The sequence below is a fragment of the Prionailurus viverrinus genome, chromosome B4 (genome assembly GCF_022837055.1).
Source record: "Prionailurus viverrinus isolate Anna chromosome B4, UM_Priviv_1.0, whole genome shotgun sequence".
In the NCBI taxonomy this organism is placed as follows: Eukaryota; Metazoa; Chordata; class Mammalia; order Carnivora; family Felidae; genus Prionailurus; species Prionailurus viverrinus.
Genome location: NC_062567.1, coordinates 97,949,773 through 97,959,831, shown reverse-complemented (window position 1 = coordinate 97,959,831; position 10,059 = coordinate 97,949,773). Strand labels below are relative to the sequence as shown.

Below are 10,059 nucleotides of genomic sequence, written 5' to 3'. Positions count from 1 at the left end.
GGCTCCAGGCTCAGAGCCGTCAGCACAGAGCCCGATGCGGGTCTCAAACCCACAAACTGTGAGATCATGACCTGAGCCTAAGTCGGAAGCTCACCCAACTGAGCCACCCAGGCACCCCAAAATATATTTTTGAGAGATTAAAAGTCATAGAGAATTGGTTAAAGTCTTTATCATTGGAATTCCAGGTGGAGAAAATGAAGAGAATTGGAAAGAGGGAATATTTACTTCCGAGGGATAATTTTCCATAATTGATGACGATTCTTGTTTTTCATCTTCTCATTCAGAAAGTGCCACAAGCCTGCTGTCAGCCTATTTCAGTGAGCTCCTCCTGCACCTGTCAGTGCCTGAGACCTTCATTCACTGTGCTTCCCACAGACACATTGCTCAGATGCGCCCCTGGCGGCCGAGGGCTGCAAGCTTAAAAGCTCAGTTTCAACCCTCCTATGAAACCTTTGCCTACAGCCAGTTGAGTTTCCATTTCAGGCTAGTAACAGAAGGAGATGCACCTGGACTTTCCTGGAGCCCTCTGCGTTTTCAAGTGTCAGGCGGAATTAAGGGTTCTTTGACTGTAAACTGCACTTGTTTGACCAGTCCTGCTCCCCTCAGCAATTTGTCACCTACCAGAAGTGTCTCCAACTGTGGGCATCCCACCCTTATCCTAGAGTTGTTCTTTAAGCCACAAAAAAGCTGCATCCAAGTTTATTTGACCTCTGTTCTCTCAAGTGTCCATGAGGCTGCGCCCCGAGGGAGGTGAAGGCTTTGTGGTCAAGCTCCGTGGCCTGCCCTGATCCTGCTCTGTTGAGGATGTGCAGAATTTCCTTTCTGACTGCACAATACATGATGGGGCTGCAGGTGTTCATTTCATCTACTCTAGAGAAGGCAGGCAGAGTGGTGAGGCTTTTGGTGAGAGTGGTAAGGGCCATGTAAAAACGGCCCTTAAAAAAGACAGGGAAAGCATACCACAGAACCGAGATGGACTGAGTGTTGAAGCCCCGTGGTCCAAACGGTGCTGACACTGCCAATGATGGCTTCGTGCGGCTTCGAGCTCCCCCATTTGGAGGCACCGAGAAAGAAATTGTTCAGTTCTCAGGGTTGGAAATTATGCCAAGCAGGATCACATTGCCTGTGGACCTCAGGGGCAAGATTAGAGGGGAAGCCTTTGTGTAGTTTTGCCTCACAGGAGTTAGCTGAGAAGGCCCTAAGGAAGCATAAGGAGAGAATAAGGTGCAGGTATGCTGAAGTGTCCAAAGTCTGTGAAGTTCATGTCTATACAGCGGCCAAGGCCCCAAGATCGTCCTGGCACAGCCAGGAGGTGTATTGGCATCATCAAGCAAGTGGGCCCGGAGGGGATGAGGTCTGGTGATTATAGTGCAGGCTATGGGGGCTCTGAGGACAACGGCGGTCTCAGCGATGGCTACAGCTTACCACTGATGTGTTTGGGAGAGACCTCAGCTATTGTCCCTCAGGCACGGATGACCACAGGTATGGAGACAGGGAGTTCGCTGTCGGGAGTAGCACTGGACAGTGTCCACATGAGAGGGCTGCCATGCACACCCACAGAGAACGACACTTACAACTTCTCTCCGCTCAACCCTGTGAGAGTGTATATTGAGACTGGACCTGATGGAAGGGTGACCGGCGGAGCTGATGTTGAGTTTGCCACTCACGAAAAAGCTGTGGCAGCTATGTCCAAAGACCAGGCCAACATGCAACACAGGCACATAGACCTTTTCCTGAATTCCACTCCTGGGGCCAGCAATGGGGCGTATAGCAGCCAGGTGATGCAAGGCATGGGAGTGTCAGCCCAGCCTACTTACAGTGGCCTCGAGAGCCAGTCTGTGAGTGGCTGTTATGGGGCTGGCTATTGAGGCCAGAACAGCATGGGTGGATATGATTAGTTTTGTAGGAACATTTGCACTATTGCAATCAAATTTTCACAGGCATACAACAAGCAGTGAAAAGCAATTATTACTCTTAGAAGAAGCTGTGGGACCCATTTTGCACCATGAGTTTGTGAAATCTGGATTAAAAAATTACCTTTGCAGTGTTTTCTCATGCAAACTTTCTTCTAGCATGTGATAATGAGTAAACTAAAACTATTTTCAGCTTTTCTCAAGTAACATTTTGGTTGTGTATTTCAGAGTGATGTTATCTGAGTTAAAGTGGTTTTAAGTACATTGAATGGATCTTTTACACCACATTGCCGTGAACACATTGGGGAGACATACTTTTTTGGACAACTCAAGGTGCTAGATCCCTCATTCAAAGACAAACATTTCTCATGTTTGTTCATTCTAGTTTATTTTCCTTTAAAGTCTTTTAGGTTAAGTTTAAGCTTTTAAAAATAAGTGAGTTTTGAAAATTGAGACTCATTACTAATACTGTAGGAATTGGTGAGGATTTGACTTAAAACTTACCTGTACTGTAATTTCCTTTTGGGTATACTTTGCTAGGTGGGACTTAAGGTTTTTTTTGTTAACTACATTTTTTTTCTTAAAGATTTTTCCACAATGAAAAAAACAATAAAGTGCCATAAATTATAAGACAAAGAATCTCTATTTCTGTTGAGATTTAATATATGTGAGTCAATACAATATCCAGCATTCCTAAATTCTGTCATAAATATTTTCCTCAAGGTAGCCTGGCAAGTATTCAGTACTCATAATATATGCTAACATGTATATACCTCATTCAACACTTGCGATATGACTTTCCCAGTTCAGAAATGGTATCAATGTACTCTCTCTTGTAGTTAAGGAATAACAATCTAAATCCATACCAGATCCTGGTAAGCAAGCATGGTGATAATTTGGAGAAAAAATGACATTGAACATAAATATTTTTTTCTTGGCTCCAAATTCTACCTTATGTGGGAAAATTTCATGACCACTGGATCTAGCTTGGAAACTTTTCCCAAAGTTTAAGTGGTATTGTTTGTTGATTTTTTTTTTAATTTTTTTTTTCAACATTTATTTATTTTTGGGACAGAGAGAGACAGAGCATGAACGGGCGAGGGGCAGAGAGAGAGGGAGACACAGAATCGGAAACAGGCTCCAGGCTCTGAGCCATCAGCCCAGAGCCCGACGCGGGGCTCGAACTCACGGACCGCGAGATCGTGACCTGGCCGAAGTCGGACGCTCAACCGACTGCGCCACCCAGGCGCCCCTGTTTGTTGATTTTTGAGATAGAAATAGATATATCTTAGACATGGAATATGCTTATTAAGCCAAAAGTGAGGTAAAATGGAACAGGAACAGTTGAACAGGAACAATTTTGTGGAACATGAAGTCATTATAAATATAGTCAGGTTGAAGAGTTACTTGGTACCTATTGATTTTATGCATTAGTTTAAAATATAGGCCTGTCCCACTTACTCTTTCCATTTAATATATGTACAGTGCAACCCAATAAATTTGCTTAAGTAATTGATCCACCTAACTAGCTTTAGATTTATTTCTTAAAAAACATAAAACCAACTTATATGTCTATTGTATCTTCCCCATACTTCCCCAGATTTGCAGTGATTCAGAACCAAGCTCATTTCTTGCCACAACTTTTGGGTATTGGTTTATACTAAAATTCTTTTTTCATGACCTAAATAAAACAAGTGTTAAAAGAGGCCATTTAAAATAAGCCAAGATGCAGAAGTCTTTCTCCAACTGTACCTTTATTGATTACAATGTGTATAACATGCCATTACACCAGGAAAACAACACCCTACTAATCACTTTGAAGCCTACTGTTGTACTTCCAAGACCTTGAACTTTCCCTTGCTGCTACTGGGTATGTTGTGAGTGACTGTATTGACTTTAAATCATTATGCTTTGGAATTAAGGGTAAGGATGTTTAGCTAAACAATGTTGGGTACCTGAAATTTACAGACATGAGTTATGTGTAAACTCAGTATAAGTAACATACATGAAAATAGTTTACAGTAAAGCCAAAATTCCCTGTAGCCTGCTTACACAACCTCAGCAGATAATCTTGTCCAATTTCACATGGTCGATCCAATTTTATGTAGTCAGGCTGAGGACTAAAATTGTCAAGGAATGCACTAGGAAATCAGGTCTCTATTCAGATTTTTATTATTATCATCATCATTATCATCTTGGCTTATTGACTAAATAACTCTCGCTTGCCTAGTAGATCTGTGAACGTATGTGCCTATTGAGCACTTGAAATGCAGTTAGTCCAAATTAAGATGTGCTGTAAGTATAAAATCCACACTGGATTTTTAAAAATTAACATGAAAAAGAGAATGTGAAATATGTCATTAAAATGTTTTATATTGATTACATGTTGATAATACTTTGGACACACTAGGTTAAACAAAATATATTCTCACAATTAATTTCACTTGTTTTTGATGTGAGTAATAGAAACTTTTAAATGACATATGTGGTGCATATTTGTGAGTTTCATTACATTTCTACTAGATAGTGCTGTAGCGGATTGTCAAAGATAAAGTTCTTTTTCAGTCATGGCTGTACTTTTTGACTCAAGAATCCCAAAAAGGGTCACTCATTTGGGTTAACGCCCCAAAACACTAATTTAAAATGTTAAGTATTAGGCCAACAGAGCTAGCACAGGGATCAGTATTAGGTTTATCTGGTCAAAGTATTTTTTCAAAGACATATATGATTGTGGCACTACAATTTCCTAAGATTTAATGACCTTGAAATTTTAGGAACCAACTTTTTTGGATGCAACTTACCTGTCTTTCACATTTATAACATATACATTATTTAAAGTATGTAGTATGTGTATTTTATATGTATATATATATATATATGTGTGTGTGTGTGCGTGTGCGTGTGTGTATTTTATATGTATACATATGTATATATATACATATTTTATATGTATATGTATATATGTAACTTAATATTTACTTGATAATTCAGTATACAAATTATATACTTTATCCTACCTTATATTTAAAAAATAACACTAGGGGGGCACCTGGGTGGCTCAGTCGGTTGAGTGACCGACTTCAGCTCAGGCCATGATCTCATGGTTTGTGAGTTCCAGCCCCGCATCGGGCTCTGTGCTGATAGCTCAGAGCCTGGAGCCTGCTTCTGATTCTGTGTCTCCCTCTCTCTCCGCCCCTCCCCCACTCATGCTCTGTCTCAGAAATAAATAAACACTAAAAAAAATTTTTTTTTAATCAAAGAATAGCACTAGGGGAGCCTGGGTGGCTCAGTCCACTGAGTGTCTGACTTTGGTTCAGGTTGTGATCTTGCAGTTCATGGGTTGGAGCCCCACATCGGGCTCTGTGCTGACAGCTCAGAGCTTGGAGCCTGCTTCGGAATCTGTGTCTCCCTCTCTCTCTGCCCCTCCCCTGCTTACACTCTGTCTCTCTCCCAAAAATAAATAAAAAAAAACATTTATAAATAAATAAATAAATAAATAAAAACACTAAGTTCGAGTAACACTATGAATAACAATTCTTGGTCTTATTATTATCGGTCTTATTTTATAATGCCAAAATAAAAACTGTGGCTATAATATGGTTTACACAGGAAAACATTAAAGATACTAGAGAGTAGAATAAAATCAATTTGGCAGATTTTAAGTCATAGTAAGCTAACTCTTCTGCACTTCACTATTTGCAATGAATTATGCTGTTACAGACATTACAACTTTTTTCTTCATTTCTAACTCAGTAACATGTCATTTTTTTTTTTACTTTGTTCTTATATTTTACTTTATCTTTCAGCTTTCTAAGTGAGAGTGTATTTCTTTGATAATTTAGAAAAATACTTAAAGTAATAAAGTTTTATGAGAGCTCAAAGGAAACAGAGTGGAGTAGACATCCACAGTTGGTCACTAATTTTCCCCCTTCTTTTGAGTACAGCCCTGGTTTTCCTTCAAAAACTCTCCTCCCCCAGTGTTAGTCTGATGGTTTGGATGGAGTTGGATTCCGTCCTCAGTACTTACTGTATCACAGCCCCTTGGCCACAAGATGGACACTCATCAGAGTCAATTCAAAATTAGTCCCAAGACTTTTACCAGACAACCAACAGAGATACTCATTTTTCCTAAGGAAATAGGAGCCATTATAAGTGATCTTGCACCACAAGGTAAGAGCCCTTCTAAAACTGGAATTAATACAGAGAAAAGAAGAACAAAGAGAAAGAGACAACATTGTTTGCGCTCCTGGATCCTGTTGTGTCTAAAAACAGTCCACATTTGGACAGCCCAGATGTGTGTGTCAAAAAATTACCCAGAATTCCTTAACATTGTTTGGGTTGGGTTTTCTGTGGCAGGTTGATATTTAGCTAAAACATACCTACATGGCTATGGCATTTGTTTGCAGAACATCCTGACGAATTGGTACCTATTCTAGTAATCAATTTGATTAGTTATTGCCCACATCATTCCGGTTGACAAATAATTTAAATATCACCCTTCTTTTTCATCAAAATAGTTTGAATAGTAAGGTAGGATTTGGAAACAGCCGTATATAAAGAATAAGGGTAACATTTTAGTTAACAAAAAGAGAATGAGGGAGGGCAAAATACAAACCTATGCACAAAAATATAGAACAGGTACTTTTACCATAAGGTTAGAAAAAGATATCAAGACCTTTTCAGCCATAGCAGATCATCTGCTCTCTTCAAGCACGTTTCCTCTTTCATTAAAGGAACGTTCAAAATAACTGCTCTGCTGTCTTATAACATGTGGGATTCTACCTAGAGAAGCACTTTCTGTGTACACCATTCTATGTGAAGAAACAGTGATAATGAAGACAAGAGAATGCTTCCTATGAAGTATTATTACTCCATTTGATTCATACATCTGATTTTCAGGTTATTTATATTCCCCATGTGTTTCTAGTAGAGTATCAACTGAGTTTCCATGTAAGAAACTAGGCACTTTGTTATTATAGACAATATTGTTTCAATCTTATCACCCTTAACATTATTCCAATGATACCTTCTGTTTGCGCACGTTGTTATTCTCGTTTCAACATTCTCTGTCACACCAACCAGAAAAATATAGTTACTTTTACCTCCACTCTCTTTAAAATTCATCCAAATTCTCCAAGCCACAATATATTTTCATATGATTTGTTACCTTGAGCAAAGATATGTCCTTTTTTATGCTTTAATTTTTACACTCACCTGGTTATTTCTTTTTTTGAGAGTTTATTTATCTATTTTGAGAGAGACAGAAATAGCACAAGAGGAGGAGGGGCAGAGAGAGGGATACACAGAGAGAATCCCAAGCAGGCTCTACACTGTCAGCACAGAGCCAGACGAGGGGCTTTGTGAACCCATGAACTCTGAGATCATGACCTGAGCCGAAACTAAGAGTCAGATGCATAACCGACGGAGCCACCCAGGTACCCCGGCTATTCTTTTAATGAAAATAATATTTTATGTTTTTCTTGTTTAAAATGGGACTCATTAGTAGAAATTTTGAAATATACATATAAAATATATCTAAATGATTATAATCTCAATACCCAAAAATAATGACTAGTAATTCTAAAGGGATATTTTAGGGGTATCTATTTTATGAAATATTTTTCACACTTAAAATATCCTTCCACAGGCGCCTGGGTGGCTCAGTTGGTTGAGCGTCCAGCTTCGGCTCAGGTCATGATCTCGCAGTCTGTGAGTTCGAGCCCCACATGGGGCTCTGTGCTGACAGCTCAGAGCCTGGAGCCTGCTTCGGATTCTGTGTCTCCCTCTGTCTCTGCCCCTCCCCCACTCATGCTCTGTCTCTCTCCGTCTCAGAAATAAATAAACATTAAAAAAATATCCTTCTATATTATTAAGCGTTATTACAAGGGAATCTCTAAGTCATATCTTAATGTAGCATTGATTACCCATCATTGTTTGTACTTTAACCTAGAGCATATCCCATTTTAGAAAACGGGATCAAAGGGTCAGCCACACTAGACGGTTCCTAATGTCCACCAGGTTAGACACATGATACAAAAGTATGAAGTGGGCACACATTCAACGGTATTGCAGCTATGTAAGTGGTACCAATGATAAGCAGGGGTCCAACGGGAGTTGTGGCACTACTTACCCTTCAGACCATTTCGTAAAGGATTCTCAGGAAAGTGGCAACTTTTAAAAATGAATTTAGAGGGGCGCCTGGGTGGCGCAGTCGGTTGAGCGTCCGACTTCAGCCAGGTCACGATCTCGCGGTCCGTGAGTTCGAGCCCCGCGTCGGGCTCTGGGCTGATGGCTCGGAGCCTGGAGCCTGTTTCCGATTCTGTGTCTCCCTCTCTCTCTGCCCCTCCCCCGTTCATGCTCTGTCTCTCTCTGTCCCAAAAGTAAATAAACGTTGAAAAAAAAAATTAAAAAAAAAATGAATTTAGAACATGAGAAAATTAAATTTATCGAATGATAAATACAGATGTAGATATTAAAAACAAAAGAGACCATCTATTAATTGTAAATCTTTGGTCAGCTGTATTGATGATACATATGTTCCCATGTTTGCCATTTTCTCTTGCTTCTGATAAGACTTGACACAGGAGTTCAAGAAATCGCTCCGCAAAGACAAGATCAAATTCCAGCAAGAGGTTCTCTTTGACAGGAGAAGGGTGGAGGGAGACAGAGATGGAGACAGAGAGAGAGAGAGAGACAGAGACAGAGAGAGATAGAGAGGGAGAGAATCCATGGAAAATTCTGAAATTCAATTACTTTAAAGTTACTCATACTTTGAAATCCCTACAAACACTATCCTTAGATCTGGTGTAGGCATTAGAATTGCTCTGCCATTTGCTTTGTAGACCCACGCCACTCATTTAGCTTCTTTGTGCCTCAGTTTCCTCATCTGTAAGCTGCAAAGTTCAATCAGGTGGTCCTTTTTAGCTCTAAAACAAACAGAATTCTAGGCTACTGTTACTGTCATTGAATAGGGATGGTTGACAGTACTCAATATTTATACTATTGAATTTCAACTAAGTACTCACTGCTACTCAATAATCCTTGTATGCACCCCTTAGTACATTCTTCCTCTTGTGCAAAACCAATGCCACACTCTCTCGATCTCTCTCTATTTCTCTCCCTTTTGTCTCTCCATGAAAAGTGTTCTCTCCCCTCTGCGCCACCGCAATTTTTCTCTCCCTCAATTCACTTCCACATACCTCGCACCTACCATGCTGTCTCCCTCCAACTATCGAAATCCTTCTGCCACTTTGCAGACACTCTGGGTGTTCCAAGTAATCTGACCTCAATCCAGCTCTGTTTGAGGGACAAGGAAAGCCTAGGGTACCCCTACTTCTCTACCATCTTAACTCCCCCCCCCCACCCCTTAGAACATTCTGCACAGTAACTGGCCCAAAACCTCATTAATCTCAAATCTCCTTCCCATCCCACTATCCACATTGAGCAAATGTGGACCCAATCAATGAATTCTTCAAGTAGACACAGATCAGCTACCAGTGACTGGTCTGTAAAAAGCAACAACATAATGAAGATACCTCCTGGGATAGTTTTGGTAATATCTACTTGAAGCTGAAGAGCCATCACATGCACACTGATGATGAAAATCACAATTTGGAATGCAGTGTTTTCTTCTACATTTTAATTCATCTGTCATTTTTTTCCCACATGCATCTGTTTGATGACCAAGTGTTGGAAATATACATAAATGTCACAAAAAAGTTGATGATGTACCCATTATGTTAATTAAATTCTTCCCCCTTATTTTTGTTCTTCTAAGAAATTGCTAAATGATTTAAGTGCTAAAATTAAGTGGCTGGTCCTGAGAGTAGGGCCATTTCACAGTAACAGTTGAATAGAGAGAATATGTTAAAATTAAAATAAGCTTAAGAAAGAATTATACACTCTGACCAAGGTGGGAAAATTAGCTGAAATATCTGCCAAGGGAAAGTGGAAAGTTCTAAGATGCCAGATGTCTCTGTGGGTTCCAAATTTGGAATTCTTTGTCGCCTTTTAAATCTTCCCTCAGAAGTACCAAGCCTTACAATGCATGTGGTTTGGCATATGGGCTGTTATTTTGCATTTCTAGACTCTGAGTCTGCCTCTTCAATCAGTATCCAAGCTATTTTGCTAAGTTCTATGATAGCTT

At 39.9% G+C, this 10,059-nt stretch overlaps 1 pseudogene; it reads left to right on the top strand.

Annotated features, from left to right (window-relative positions):
- Nucleotides 1–728: 728 nt before the first annotated feature.
- LOC125170430 (heterogeneous nuclear ribonucleoprotein F-like) lies at nucleotides 729–1,898 on the top strand (annotated as a pseudogene).
- The last annotated feature ends 8,161 nt before the right edge of the window (nucleotides 1,899–10,059 follow it).